We start from the raw sequence: 16,953 nt of genomic DNA, 5'->3' as shown, positions 1-16,953 counted from the left end.
AGGTGCTATATTGGAAATGCAGGTTGATATAATTCAATATGCAAGGTGACACAATCATATTATAATTCATGTTGACATTGAAATATTATTCATAAATTGTTGTGATTTTATACGAATGTATTATTAAATACACTGTGCGATGTTTGTTTGTTTGCCAACGGAAAAGGCGAGTGTTTGTGTGTGTGCACCGTGGACATGCTGGCCCATGTGAGGGGTCGCGCACACCCCCCCTTGCACTTGGGCAGCCCCGCCAGGTGCGATGGGAGCGCCCTCTTATGTTCAGCCGGACCACAGGGACCGTGCAGCGTGACTGCAGCTCCACGGGAGAAAAGCCCTGCACCGACCTGCGCACTTGGGGCTCGCATATAGGAGCGAGTCGAAATGGTTCTGAGTGCAGGACAACAACACAACAAGAACAACAACGATGACAACAACATAGGGTCGAAGAAGCGTGCATGCATGCATGGATGTAGGCCTATATGGCGAAGAGAAATGATCACACCTCCTTTATCGCCTATGGTAGAATTTATTAATCGAGATTTTATTCATATTATTTCCAGCAGTAAATAACTTCGTAAACACCATTTGAATTAATTAGAAATTAATTTTCAGTTCGTTTGGAAAAATGAAAATGGTGCATTTTTTTATGATTCTGATCAGATACGAACGTGCTTCTTTATCTCTATTTTATATATTTTTTTTATATTTGATAAATATTCCTAATTTACATTCAATATATGCCTTTTGTTCTTTTGTTATTCTTGTGTTTTCTCGCGTTTGGTGCAATATGCTAGAATTGAATTGCCACACGACCCTTTTTCAAATAATCAATTGCATACATATCATTTCTGTTATAGACATGATTTAAAACGTCTTGTTAATTTTCTTTCTAAGATGATGCATTCGAAATTACATGTGAAATCGGCGTGTCGTGAGCGGGTGTTATTCTGATACTTGAAATATGTGTTTTTGTGGCCCACTTATTACACGTTATAATTTACATTAATTCATTATGCATGTAATGTTTATTAGATTCGACCATTACTGTTTTTGGTTGTTGTTGTTTTAATAGAACGTTATTCATTTTCGATTGATAATGTTTTGTGCACACACTATGGATATTAAAATTACGTTGGACCAAGAGTTTATCACTAGCCTATGTTTTTCTTTTCTCTCAAAGTGATAATTGTTTCATACTGATTTGATGCACGCGTGTGCAGCTTGAAGTGAGAAATCAGGATGTGTGTCCTCCTGCTGTTGTGATGTTAAGAGTTCAAAAAAAAAAAGAAAAAGAAAGTGGCCGTCTGGTCAGTCTGCCTCATTTACATAAGAAACGAGGAGCCATATCAATTCATCTCTCTCTACATCTATTTGTCCCGTCCCCCTATTAATGACCCCATGCATAATTCAATAACATTTTGAAAGTTGGACTAACATTGTATTTTTTTTAAAAGACATAATCCTTACCAATGTCACTAGTAAGTTAATATTTTATAACCGAATATTAAAAATAAAACATTACAGCAAAGTGACACATGGGATACTTGTTTATTTTCATTTTAAACAATAAAAACGATAAAGCAAAGCACATAAAATATATAGTAATTCGCCCAGCTTCATTTGTGTTTGTGTGCGTGCGTGCGTGTGTGTGTGTGCGCGCGCGAGCACGTGTGTGCCTACGCGTGGGGTAGCTTAGTATATTTGTTGTTTTTATATAAAAAAATGTATTTTGATCAACTAAGTTAGATTTTATTTATTTGTTATTTTTCATGAAATAACGCACACACAGAAAACACTAGGTGTGTGGGTGTGTGTGTGTGTGTGTGTGTGTGTGTGTGTGTGTGTGTGTGTGTGCGTGCGGTTGGGCGCGCACGTGTGCTGTTCCTATGTGTGTGCGTTTGTGTGTGAACAAACCCCCCCTTTAACATCATAACACCTCCCCACTGCTTCAATGTCAGAATATTGTGAGGAAAACTGTCTGAAAACTGCTGGAAAAATGTTTTGTTTTTGTTTGTTTTTCGTCGTGTTTGTACGTTCTAACGAAGGCCTTTGACGTTTTGTTTTGCTTTTCGCCAACTGGGAACCGTCAGATCTTAGTTTTTAAGTGCACACATAGACATTAAAACAAAAATCTCACAATAGGGACAAGGGAAAAACGGGGGGAAAAATTAATTGAATACGTGAATAATTAAGAAAAATTCAATAGAAATAAATATGAAAAACAATAATATGTCATTGTTTGATATTTGAATATGAAGAAGCCCTGCAAGCTGCAGACAGGGTCGAGACACGGACTTGACTCGTGTGGTTTTTTTTGTATGCGCCTGGGAGAGGTTCACCGAGAAGGAGGGATCCCAAATCAGAGCCATATGAGCCCTCCAGGCAGGAGCAACACTCGCTGCTGGTAAGTCGACCCAAACAGAACAGAGGATAATCACTGCGCCACAATGCCAAAGCCATTAAAATGCCTCTTTGCTCTTGAATATACAAACTTAAAGCAAGTAATTTTCCTTCATGTCAAGAAGTCTCCCCCCCCCCCCCCCACGCCCAACTTCTCTCCCAAAAACATGATGAGATGAAAGTTGACATGTGGAAGAGATGCATGAGACAAATAGAGATCAAGGATTATTGCCAGGGGTCAAATCAAAAATTTGCATTACAGCCTGCATGAGCGACAATGCGGATTGGGTCAAATTTTGAACAAAAGACATCCTGAATGAGGTTGAAATTTCACTTTATAAAATGCTTCTATACAACGTTTTTAAAATATAGCCTAATTAAGAAAATGTTAAATGTTTGAAAAAAGCCTAGTTAAGAAGGTCAGGTGGACTATCAAGCCAGCTAGCTAGAAAGCAAACACGATGGAAAGCTATATTTAGCTTGATAGCTAGACAAATACTGTAGCTCGGGGATCACCAATATGGTGCCGCAGGCACTTGGTATCTCCCAAGGAGTCGGAACAAATAAGTGCCCCGCCGCCCTTTTAGAAATAGCAGTCATAAGTGATGGAACATTGTGATTTACTAGGAATGTTGTTAAAGTGAGCATTTGAAAATGTAAACAGTGACAGGCAGATATGAATAGAAGTGTTACACATTGATATTTGCAGTACCTGTTTCCTAATTATTGTGAAAAATCATTAACATGATCATCAGTGTCTGTACATAATGGTCATCATAATTATTAATAATGACATATATGCTTAAAAGTAGTGACAGCGTAATTGTTTTTCAGAAGTGTGTATGAAACTGGTAACACAATTTTAAAAAGGTTAGTGACCCCTGCTGAGGCTTCACTCTGGGTTCGACGTCATTGCCATCAATATCAATATTTAAACAAAAACACATCCTGAATAAGGTTGACTTTTTTACTTTACGAATCTGTCCACAGAGCTGGTATTTATATTACGATGAAGGAAATGGGAGTTTAAAATGTTTTAAAAATGACTTATTAAGAAGATCAGATGGACAGCTAGCTGGACAGACGGATGGACAGACGGACAGACAAACAGATAGATAGATAGATAGATAGATAGATAGATAGATATATAGATAGATAGATAGATAGATAGATAGATAGATAGATAGATAGATAGATAGATAGATAGATAGATAGATAGATAGATAGATAGATAGATAGATAGATAGATAGATAGATTATAATTATGAAAAGGTGGGGTTAAAATGGTTGAAATAATTAAGAAGGTCAGGCCAACAGGTAGCGAGCTAGCTAGTTAGATAGCAAGCTAGATGATCAGGTAGTTAGCTTGATAGCTAGACGGATACTGTAGCTAGACAGACGTACAGACAGACCGATTGCGCTCGTAAACATTGCTTGTGTGCGAGCAGGTGAGCCCACCCAAACACTGACGTGGTGGGTGGACGGGGTCACTCGGAGCTGCTGTCCTTTAAGTGGCTTGCCTTCAGTCAAAAGGCCTCATTTCGAGCCTGCAACATTTCCAGGGCCCCATAAAACCTTGTGATTAGTGGAGCTGTTCCAATTTTAGGTGCTAGCTCGTTAAAGGAGTTAATAGAGAAGGTGTTTACTTTTCCACGACATGCGGACGTTCGCACACACGCATACACACAAACACACACCTAATTTTCAAAAACTTGGAAGAGTACACTGGATAACAATGCACTGCAGGTCTCAGATTATGCTGATTTGTAGAATTGTACAGCACCAGCATGGACATCTCAGAGCTGGATTTCGATAGCCTATTAGCAAAATTGCATGTGCCATAACATTTGTGAATTACCATGATTTGGGTGACTGAGTATCTACACAAAGAAAAAACAAATTTGCTAGCAAGCACATTGTTATTGTGTAAATATTTAGATTATAATAACATACATCATATCGTAGTGTGACAGCTATCTTTAACTCATTCACTGCCATTGACGCCTATTGACGTCAAAAGATCGACTTTTACTGGGCTAGCAGTGAATGATATATATATATATATATATATATATATATATGAACAAATACAGAGTGCAGCTCTGAATCTACATTAAGGCATAATTCAGGATATTTGTTTTAATTAACACTTTTTGGGGGGTTGGGTTTTTTGGGTTGGATATTTTGGGAACTCTACAATGTACAACAATGAAATAAGGAAAACTACCGCTTGGTGGAAACTAAGCTTTGTATTGTCTGTGTTGGGCGGAATCCTCACATCTCCAAAACAACTTTTTAGAGAAAATAAAAAAAATAAAACATAAAACCTTGCTTGAGTTACCAAACACAGAATGGTTAAAGTTGGTATTATAACTTACAGTGCTACTACTGTATATGCTTTTACGCACCAATATCCACACATAACCTTCCCATAATCCTGTTTAATCACTAATTTAATATGCAAAAAAATAAAAAATAAAAACAGTACGCTAGCCCTGATTTGAATGTTACGGAAATGTCATCATCTTTGCTAGCTGTGTCTGTCAAAGTTGACAAGACAATTAGCATTTCTGTTTGAAAAGCATTAAGACTTTCAAATTTACTGCACGGCTCCAGACAGGAAGAGGCCGAGTTTTACGACACCTCTTATAAATTGGAAGCGCAAAAGAACGTCAATGGTGTAAACACTTTAAATTGTCTAATAATCTTTAAAAATAAAAGACAGTGTGGGAACTGACCATTAGCATCGATCTGTGAGAAAATAATTAAATTGACAATATTTGGCCAGATGAGGTTCCGCCCAACAGCAATGATATTCTAGACTTACATGATAATCAATAATGATGAAATCTAACATTACCTGCACAAAAATGTTTATAATGCTAAATGTAGAACTACAAAAAATATTGTGATTCCACTCAAACGTTAAAAAAACAGAAGCTTCCTGGAAGCACAATTTGGTGGCACTCAGAGGCTACTTGCACAACCCAACTAAAAAGAAAATGATGTTTTCGAGCTAGCAACCACTGACCCAGTTCCTGTGGTCGAAATTGAAGTAGCCTGTACATTGTGTTTGGTTGTGTCTAACAGGAGGCACACGTGTTTTGGGGTTATCAAAACACACCTTGGTGCTAGCAAGCCCGCAATGTAGGTTCCTTTCTGCTCGGCTTCACAGTGTCAACACGCATTCACAAACGTGTGACGGACAGACATAAAGGGCAGCACACGTGTACTTTTAATTCTGTCAGTTGTGTGGCGTGCTGAATATTTTTCGACGTTCACGCGGCAACCGCGCACAGTGTCAACGAGCCGAGCCACTACGTTGTTTTGACGCTTGATACGGGCAAAAAGATATCAACGGGAAAAATTGTCTTTGGATTCTGAAAAAGGTCACACCCCCCCATGTGGTCAAATGACAGTGATGTGATATTCTCCTCCATAGCGCAGAGAATTAAACTCGAGGCATGAGATCACACAAAACACATAACTACTGTCTTGCTTGTCTTTGACTTATAATTAATAGCGCCACTTGTACGTAAACTATGTCTAAATATATCACTGTTTCTAATTAGATTTGCCATTTTAAAATGTCATGTGGCAGTAGTATTCCAACTCACACAAAAAAAAAAAAAATATATATATATATATATATATATATATATAAACTTTCTTTTTTTTTTACTTACACTTAGCAAGACTAAGAAGGCTGACACACATGAGAATGAGCAAGTAAATTTTTCTTGACAGGATAATAACATAGAATGTAAAAAAATGAAACATGTATGTATAACTTGAGGCTCGTTATGTGTGCATGATTTGGCCACCAGGGGCAGTATAATACAGATATGTGGAGACAAAGAAAGAAGAGTTTCACATTTACTGTGAGTCAGCTACTGACTCCGTTTTTCACAGAGAATGATAAATAGTAAATACAAGTCTGCAACTATATATATATATATATATATATATATATATATATATATATTCTTTTTTTTTCTTCATTTGAATATGCACAAATACATCTCCTACGGGAAAAAAAAGAAGGTGGAGGGTTGGGTCACAGGAAACCGGTTTTACCGTGGTCTGTTTAGAATTGTAAATGTATCGCATAGGCCATGCTGTCAAATTATATATATCTTTCATGTATGAAATCATGCATGTCTTTTCCTCTAAAGGGGGGAGGGCTGCCACAAAGGGAGCGGGCCTTCATGCAGGAGAACAGTGTGCAGCCCTCATGAAAAATAAGCAAGTGTCGAAGCCCTGGGCGAGGAGCGCGGCTCCATCAGCGCACAAGCCAGGAAGGGGAGACACAACCCACCACACACACATTCGCGCAGGAGCTTTCTCCACTCCTGCTGTCTAACCACTGCCCTGTTGTGACACAGCTGACCTCAAGTGAGACTTCTAAGAAAATAAACACCCAAGACGATGATGTTAATTAGTTTTACTACAACAACTACTCCGTATTCAAGGATTTCAAGCATCTTATTTTTCACCTCATCAAAATGTCTTGTCTACAGACGCACAGCGAGATAGAGAAGTCTCTTTAGTTATTTATTACCTCAGCTCATTTCAGTTTGCTAAAATTTGTCAAATGACTTTGAGCTTCTCCGAGCACAAAAGAACAAAGCTTGATCTCATATTGAATAGATAAATCAAGTCAGGTCATTGTCTGAGAACAAACAACAATCATAATTTCATTTCAGATTGTAGAACAATTCAATAAACTATACTTCAGATCACCTGCAATATTTTAGTCACATAAGTGAACACGTGCTGCCAAACTGTAAAACGATCAGAAATCAGAAGTATGAAACCGAGTTTAAATCAATTTAGCTGGTCAACCAGAATGGAAATACTAATTTCACAGCTATGTGCCACAAAACCCAAAAATGTACATAACGATCACAAGGTGTAACTTTTGGATTTTGCCAAATTCAAGCCAATATATATTATGCTTGTTTACACAAATGACACACATCACAAACTCTTAATCTGTCCACACACGAGTTGGAAGATTATTTCGGTCACGCTTGCCAACACGCCCGCCCCCCACTAAGCACTTACACAACTGAAATGACTGAAAGTAGCAAGGAGGCTGGTAGGTCCATTGTTGTTAGTGCTCTGAAATCACTCTGCCAACCCCTCTATGTTTGTATGCACCTTCTGACATCACCACAATGCTGCTCTCAAATTTTACATTTTGAAACTCGAGGGTGAGTTCAAGTAAAGTGCGTGCTACTACTTGTGTGTTGCATCACGACATGACATGGCATTCCCTCTCCAAGCCCTTGTACTACACACATTATGAATGGGTTAGTCAACGGTGTGCTAGGTCCTGCTAAGTGCAGTGTGAAAAGGCTTGACTTTTTTTTCTGAATATTTAGGCTGTTTTATGTTTTATCCCTGTTTTTTGAACCACTCCCATTCATGTCCAGGGCACTCATGCTAAATAATATTTTTTTCTTATGGAAAAATACCAGCAGATATAAAAAGTCTACACACCCTGCTGAAAACCTAACTTTGTGTGTAATACAGCACAAATGAGACAAAGATGTAATTTCTGAGGTTTTTCCGCAAAATTCCCCAAAGTTCCTCTCTCGAACAGCTTTAATTTTTGGATTTCAATCGAGTTGTACTGTTACGAGTCACATTAATAGAAAATTTATCTTTGTCTTATTATTTTATATTACAAAGCTTGGCATTAAAACATGGGTATGTCGACTTTGTAGGCAAAATAGACTGCGGTTCTATACCACAATCGAATAGATACATGCTTTTAAATAAATCCACCTGCCCGTGCCAGTCAGCGTCAGTCATCACACCCAATGATTACATTTGTGATAGTTTTTTCCATAGGTCTCGCATTGGATTGTGTAGGTGCTGCGTGGTATTGCAAATCCATGATATGTTTGTCAATATTCCAACAATGTGATACTGACAAGACCTGTAACAGCATCTAGTCATGCTCACAGCTTGTAGCACATGCAGCTTTTGATCGGCAGCAACCGCACAGGTCCATCCAGTACAGAACTCAAAGAAAGGGTCCATTAGCCAAACAATGTCCACATATTGGGAGTCAAGTATCCAAAAGGAACAAACAAGTGAGCAGAACATGAAAGTGAGTCATTTATCAGCCAGTAGTGTGTATGTGAACACAGAAGGGGAGCTAACAATGAAGAGGACAGAAACTGGGGATAAATGCTTTAAAAGCCCAGCAGACGGTAAAGGGCTCAGACTTTGGACAGCAGGGAGAGGAGATGGCCATCGCCTTACCTGATGGGGTTTTTGGTCTCACTTCCTCCCACGCGACTCCTCTCTGGCAGCACCGTCTTTTCAAGTGTGTGTTTGAAGCCAGCAGGCAGAAAGGTCACGTCCTCCTGGTCACAGTTGGCTCGTCCAAACAACGGTGGCCAACGTTGGACGGCCGGCAGCAATTGCCACCGTCCTCACTTCTGTCTTTGTTGTGTTGGAAAAATTATACAGTAAAGCTATCAGTTTGGTGCCTGGGCACCTGAAAGCATTTTGGTGATGTACTCCTAGAAGTCCAGGTATTTCCAGGGTTTTCCAAAGCTATACTGGGATTTTAGGGACTCCCGGGTCCGAGAAGAGCAAATCAGGACGAAAGCATCACCTGCAATGAAGAAACAAAATGTTAGTTTAATAGACATTTCAATTCCAGTGCTATGGAGAGAGACATTTCTATAAAACCGTCAACGCTAATCAACAGTTCCTAAAACTGGAAAATGAACCTCTATTTATTTGTGAGCGACTACGGGAAGACAGATTTTTGTGATTATATTTAATTTCTCTCATCATACCGCTGCTGACTTTGAAAAGGAGAAATGACAAATATTTCCGGTGAAACTTAATTTTCTCGTAAGCAGAGCAAGACATATTCCTGTAATAGCATACATAATTGCCTGCTCTGCGCAGGATCTCTCGCACATGACAACAAAGTCTCAGAGACAATACGTATTTATTCTGCTGTCAATTCCAGTGGATGGGGGGAAAAAAAGCTTCTTTAAAAAAAAAAAGAGCTTTGAATTCCACATTGGGCCTGGTTTGTGAAGCAGGGTAAATATGCTTGTCATGTGTTCCAATAGTTCCTCAGCAACAGAGATTTTGTGGGGGAATACAGGAGGGAGAGGCGCACACTTTGTGATAAGTGAATAGCTCTTTTGAAGTCACTTCCATTTGGAAACATTGCGTGATTATTTTTACCTCTGTGGTTGTGACTCAAGTTAAAACCCCCGTTTAATTGTTCCCAAGAGTTCTTATTGTCTCGCTGATAAGGAGCTCAGGGAGCAGCGTTTAAAATTGTGTCAAAAATAACTCGACTTTGTGCTCATTGGCCACAGGTCTGAAAGAGTGACAAAGAAAGACGAGACTTGGATTGAGCGTCTCTGATTGTAATGTGCGCTCAGCGTTTCTTAATGCTCTTTGTTTGAAATATCAATTCGAGCAACGACCCCGAGCCATCATAAATAAAGTCGGCGCAAGGCATTAGTAGCCAATCAATAGAATTTTTTTTTTTTTACGAGTGTTTCGTCAGCAGTTTGCAGCTGACAGACAAAGTATCAACAATAATTTGTCGTCTTCCCCCTTTCCGCCTTTGCCGTCACTTCAAGGTTGGTCAATGCGACCTGTGGAAGCATGTTTGTCGGATCAATAGCCCACCCACAGCAGCGCCGCGGGCCATCCCTGACCCGGCTCATTGATTAGGCCTCGCTCAGCTGCCAATGGCAATGTGCTGCATGTGACACCAGGCTAAGGTAGGAGCACTGAGGAAGGGGGATGCTGGATTGCCGGTGGCAGCCCCACAGCACACCACAGATAAAAGTCAATTCCACTTAAGCAAATCATTGACAACTAAATAGTTAGCGCGCGGAAGAATTCCGAGAGTCTCTGACAGCAGCAGCCGGATGGCTTCGGGGATTTCCGAGACTGTGACCCCGTGTCAATGGGACATGAGCGCTACTTCAATTTGTGCAGGTAGCATGACCCCGGCCTCAGCGTTTAGTTCATTTACACGCCTCACTGTCAACATATATGCAAATAAACACCTGTCAAATCATTAGGTACAGCTGCACTGTCTGATGAGATCCAACGCAAAAGCTGTCATCAAAAGTCACCCTTTACAAAGAAAATACAACTCAGAAGATATATAGATGTAGATCATAGATGTATTCTTTTAACAAAAGTTTATTATTTTGGATGTAGTTTGCCAGAGTGGAGAATGGTACGACATCATAGTATGAATCGGTTGTAACTTTTTGCCCTTACCAAAGTCAAAGCAATAACTGCATTTTGCCGTCATTAAAGTTAGTTGAGGAGTTTCATTTAGACATAAATAGTGCTTTGCTGCCAACGTGTGGCATCTATAGGCAATTATCAGAATCAGATTTATTGGCCAAGTATGAAAAAAACAGTCACAACCCGTCCGAGGAACATAAAAAATAACAATGACCAACAGAGGAAGACAGAACGGGAAGCCTAGTGGTTTGCCATTTAGTGTCCCAAACTTCTTAGATGCGGGGGGACAACAAGGCCCATTATGTGCTCCTTTAAAGGGAGCACAGTATGGGAAAAAACAGTGCTTAATGAATTAGTTTGTGTAATTGTGTAAGTATTATTTGTCATGTGGCCCAAGAAAGAACACTATTTCACCATTTTATTTACCTTTTATAATTATGTTTATGGCCTGAAAAATGTTACATGCAAACAATTATTGTAATTATTACTAGTACATTAGTATTGGTTAGTGACTATGGTGAGTTCTGAATTATGTACAATTTTGGTTACGTCACCACCATAGAAACTGTACTCATTGTATTTTGTAGTGGCTTTCATTTGTACACCATTACGTCTCATAACTGGCCAACTGAAATACTCCATAATCTATCCTCTGGTATTTCCCAACCTTTAATGAGCCAAGGCCTAATTTATTTGCGTAAGAAAAATCTCAAAACTCATCACTAAACAAAAATAATGATGATTTTAATTGATGTACTTACACAAGTGTGAAAGTCAAAAGCGGATATATTTGCAGGAAGACATGACTTAATCTGTTCTATGAATGATACCCATTCTACTTTCTGCCTTAAGATCAATTTGTAAATAATTAAGTAAACAATTAAGACTAATGAGGTGAAATTGGATAATTTCTTAAGGCGCTCCTTGACGATCTCTCCCGGCCCGCTAGGGCTGTGAGAGATGATCAGGTGTGATGCAGGATTGTACTTAATTGGTCTGAAAATTGCCAGCTTTGTGTTGAACTAAACAGGCCCCAATTTTAAAATTGAGCAATTCGATTGGTGAATAAATGGAGGCAAAAATCATCATTACTTCACAATGTATTCTTTCTGAGGCATATTTTGTTTGGCTCAATAAAGGTTAGGAAATGCTGTTGCTGTTTGATTATTTATGTAAATGAAGCACTATATGGCTTTTTTTAATAGGAGAGTGTGAACATTGAAGTCCCAGTCCCATTGAAGTTGTCACACTCCTTTTGATCCATCTTGCTCACAGCCATTAGCGCTCCATATTAGAGTAGTTTATATGTTACTTTACTGCTCCTTTCACTTGTGAATGCAATTCTGTGGCCACTACCTCTTTGTGCATTCACCTCCTATCTACGGCTCCATATCTCTCGCGGTAATTGCTGAGTGACAGAAAGGCAATAGTGACCACTTCATTATAAAGACAACCAGGCTGACTGGACGCCGGCCTATTGGCTTTAGGTCACGGCGGCCACACTGACTTTATCTGCCCGGGTTGTCGGAGGTCAGTCCCCCAGAATCTGTAAGGAACTTTACTGGATGTGTCATGGCTGCCGTACAGGAGGGTCCCCTGACCCTGGTGGGCTGCTTATATCCACTATTGATTGCACTTTGTCTCCTTCAGTTGAAGGTGGAGTCAAATCTCAACATTAGCGCCGCATCTTCTGTGTTTTTAACAGCACGAGAGCATTGACAAAGGCTGCTTAGTTGTGGGGTATAAAGTTGGTTGACGCACCTGCACGTTGATTGCACAGACAATTTTTCTTTCTGATATTAAATTGGTCTGGCTGGGAAATGTTTCCTGAGTCCGTTTTTTGGATTGATCACACATTTTGACAAATAAAGTTACAAAGGTGCAGTCATAATGTCACTACAACTGGCAGAGAAGAATACAAAGCAGAGTTTGAGCTATGCTTTACTTGGCTATAGGGAAAAACATTTACATGAGATTCCTTTTCAGTACAGTGGTACCTTCAGATATGAGTGACCCAACGTACAAATTTTTCAAGATATGAGCCGTATTTCAGCCAATTTTTTTAGATGCAAGCACTGTATGCTGGCAGTGAACGCAACTCGACCAACTTCACAACAAACAACGATTAAACAAATATTAACTCAAGCTGTTTATTGACACTCCCAGTTGAAGCTTAACATGAAATGAAATATAACACAAAGTTTTGCTTTAGATAAGGCTGTTAAGATTCTTCAAGGTCCGTAGTCCTGCAGGTTTGAGATGTTTCCGCCTACCAACACGCCTGATACTAAAGATCAGGATCATTATCAGGCATGCTGATGAGCTGATTATTACATATCAGGTGTGCTAGTGGGCAGAAACATCTCAAACCCGCTGCAGGACATCGGACTAAGAGTACCGGAATTGTTGAACCCTGCTTTAGCCAATGGACCTAAACACACAACATAACAATACTAACAGGCCTATATTCCTTATCCTCTGCAAAGAATAATTAAGCTTACTGCTTGCTATCACATTGTTGAACAGTGTGGAATTGATTAAGGCGTAATCAAAAGCTTTGTCAAAATGTGTCTAATGTCAAAGTTAGAATATGGACGATTTTGGGTTAATATTTTTTTATTTGACTCCAGAGGAGTCAGCGCCTCTTAAACCTCACCGCACATCACCGCCCTCTGTAAGATTATTCCAAAAACATTAACGTGCTGTTGAAGGGATCCAACTCATTTGTTTGAATACAAACTAGATGCAGAATTCTCACACTTCAATGAAGGCAAAAATATTTGTGTGGCCAAGTAACTTAAAAATATGGGAACACATAGTATGTATAACTTAAAAGCCTATTGCTGATTGTGGGACGCTTAGTTATCTGAACAAACTTCTTCATGAGTGTAATGTCATGCTTAACTTTTTGTAAAACTTGCTAAATTCTCATGAGAGAGCTTAAGCTTGGATCTTGCTCAATCTCCTCCATTACGCACTCAAGAACGTCACCAGCTCTCCCATGGAAAATGAAGGAATCCAGTTGCTCGTGTTTACCATCGTTAGCATCGTCATACGGATGGAGGTGCGTGTAATTGTTTGTGCAAAACTAAATGCGTACCCGGGTTGCGTTCGTCGCAGCCAGTGTCTGCGCGCGGCCATTTATGTACACACTAAAGCATTCGTGATGCTCGTTAGATCTTGTCTCTCGGCAGCTGCGTGGCAGCGTTCGTATTAAATCACCACAATGGCAGATGAGCTCCAGCACTAGAGAGACAAGCATCTATTTGAAACTGCACTTTATTACACTTTGTTCCTTTTAATAAAAAAAAAAAAAAGTATGGGAAAAGATAACCCGGTTTTAAGGATCCCGGATAAACAGCAACGATTGCATCTTTAAATAATAGATGACCCCCGCCTGTTACAGACGGGAATATAACTGAAAATAATTGAAGACAACAATGTCCTATAAGAGCACTACTCCAGCAGTGCTGATTCGGAATGTGCTACAACTTCAAACAGTCAGTCATAAACTATGGATAATCTGTACAAGAACGGCAGGCGCCTGTTCACAATTTCCTTCTAATTAAGGCTACAGGATGAGTTCTACCTTTCCTCAAGTTGATGTGTGGTTGCTCGATTTACTGGGTGTGTAGGTGGGGGGGGTGGATGTACCGATGGCAAATTAGGGTTGGGAAACAAAATGAAACAAACAATAACACTCTAATATGAACTGCAGTCAAAGAGATAAATATTTAACTATCTGTCTACATTTGACACACTTTAGGTGGAGAACAAATAGATCCTGAACAACACAATTCTAAACTTGCAACAATAACTCCTTTGACCACGTTATTTAGAATTCTGCTTGTACTGTGATTGCAATCCGTCCTCATTATTTTGGGGAGTCAATGCCTCTGTTAATTCCGTCTCCGAAGGAATGACACCGATCTAGCACCAATCAAAACAAATCATGATGTTACAACAACAAAAACATTGAGCTCATTTGGGGAAATGGATGAATGTGGGGAAGAATAACTGAGTTGTATAAAAGATTTTTTGTTGAATGTAAAACGTGTGCTTTTACTTGCTACTCGTGAATTACTGCTCTTTTATATGTTGATATCTTTTCGCTCGTAGGACATTAAAGAACATTTGTCCAGTCCTGTCACTGGGGCGGTACACTAAAAAGCCAATTTTCCAAAATACTTTGTTTCAGTTAGATATGGTACACACTTCATTTGTGGTTACCGCTAGAAAATGTTACCTAAATAAGTAAAAAAATACTATATCACTTGTGTTCCCCTCCCTTTGGGTTACCAACATAGTAATCTACTTAAAAATTTGGAAGCACACATTTTATCGCACTTGTGCCACACAATTTCAGTAGCCACAGCCAGGGCCGGACTGAGAGTCATTTTCAGCCATTTCAGTGCTCTGACAGGCCCACTTTAGTTTAAGTTGAACTTTTACATTTACTAGTGTATCAATATAGCATTACCATTCCCTCCAACAAATTCATATTGCATTTGATCAACAATGAAATGTACAAATGATGCAAGACAATTTCAACTGGCAACTGTGCGGAATTTTCCAGATAAACTATGATGTCTCGGCCATGTTTTTCCGTGTGAGACTGAAACATTTTTGGCTCCGCCCCTGGCTGACACTCCCGAGAAAGGGAAACGTGAAAGTGCTTGTGCTATTAAGAAAACCTGTAAAGTCTGCCCGGTGTCCGCTCAACTCTCGCTGGTTAGGTATGCCTTCCTCCTTCATTTCAGTGGGGAAAGCTGATTTGAGATACGAGTCATTTCGGTATGACAGCGGACAAATTAAACTTGTAAGTCAGGCGCCACTGTCAAACTGTACCTCTAATGCTAAGTTTGTATTGTACCATGATTGTTCGTATTCTGTGTGTGAAGCCGGGTGGCATTGTGGGAAGAGGAGGTGGGATAAAGCAGTATTTGATGATTAATCACTGGACATAGTAAAGCTTCTCACCATGAGTCCAGTGTCCAGCTGATTCTATGATACGATCGGAGGCGATTAGAAAGGAAAAATAATCATTCCTTACAGTGCATCGGTAGCACACTCTAATGACGTCTTCTGATTGGACTGTGCGGAGAAGATAATAAAGGACCTTCTTCAGAATGGACTTGGAGATTATTTATTTGCTTAACTTTTATGAAACAGGGCAATGAGCCTGGATGCTGCCGATTTGAGGATTAAGATTAGATGACCTTTCACATGATGTCGACATGTATAAAAGATGAAGTTTACAGTCCCTCGTCACATTAGACCTTATCAATGGTTAGAGCCTCTGTGACGTCCCTTTGAACATTACAATGGTTTTTTTCAGGCTGCAAATACAACAGGCCTTTGCCCCCCGGTGTGGGATTATTGTTCCGGAGCGTGTATGTGTGTGTTAGCGGGGAGAGGCACGCTTGCGTTGTTTGGACGATGCGTTATTGCTAATCTGGTATATGGAAAATAAATCAAATCAAATCGTTTTTCATTATCATGTGAGTCGCATCATAATGAAAAAAAGTAGATCAAGATGGTTGAACATGTTGTTAAAAGGTAGCATTTGTGGCAATAAAGCAACATATGGCTGAGCGTTGAACAATAGCAGAGCAGGTTGGTCTACTTTGCAGAGTGGATCATAGAAATATGGTTGTCATAAAAAGTAACAACAAAAAAATATCAATATTAACAGTTGTCTAAAAAAGAGTAAATAAAAATAACCGTCAAATAGAAGGCAAAGTATCAGTCGTTTCAAATGCAAACCAGCGTGTTTGTTGGATCAAGTTCAAGATGTTGTGTTCAAGCTGAAGGGGTAGCTGTCACTTACAAGATCCTGTCACTTGTTTCAATGTCAAAGCCAGCAAAACTATGTTTGAAACCAGTCAAGCGATCTGACCTCAGTGGCACATCTGTTTTGTTTGGCGCTTGAACAAAACTCAATTGGGGGTGCTGGTAAAGAGACGCTCTTGGATTAGAACCGGCAGCTTCGCTCCCATGCTGGTTTTGGGCTGAAAGGTAGTCAGTGTTTTACAGGCATCAGACAACTGGCCACCATCACCCTGCTCCTTTGATATGGGAGTTATTGTTTACCCCTATAATTTACAGCCCGGCTCTGCGAGGACTTATTTTTATAACCTTTATTATTTTCTGTCATAAATATTCAAATCCAGATCAGAAAACCTCAAGCTTAGCGAGGAGAATAGCCAAAAACAACATGCGGCTTTTCAGCTTCCATCAGCTCTCAGTCTTCTATAGAAAATCATTAAGAAGATGAATAAAGAAATCAGACAGAAT

General features: G+C 39.5%; 1 protein-coding gene across 1 annotated transcript in view; it reads right to left on the bottom strand.

Moving 5' to 3' along the window:
* zfhx3b (zinc finger homeobox 3b) overlaps positions 1-16,953 on the bottom strand; it is a 336,831-nt gene that overhangs the window by 162,787 nt on the left and 157,091 nt on the right. The window contains exon 7 of the mRNA XM_086070592.1: positions 8,677-9,034. The gene's annotated coding sequence lies outside the window, so the exon portion shown is untranslated. The remainder of the gene's footprint in view (positions 1-8,676; positions 9,035-16,953) is intronic.

Source organism: Leptonotus elevatus, chromosome 3 (assembly GCF_054856555.1).
Source record: "Leptonotus elevatus isolate MCC_2025b chromosome 3, RoL_Lele_1.0, whole genome shotgun sequence".
In the NCBI taxonomy this organism is placed as follows: Eukaryota; Metazoa; Chordata; class Actinopteri; order Syngnathiformes; family Syngnathidae; genus Leptonotus; species Leptonotus elevatus.
The sequence above is the reverse complement of the archived record's forward strand: the minus strand, read 5'-3'. Positions and strand labels throughout refer to the sequence as shown.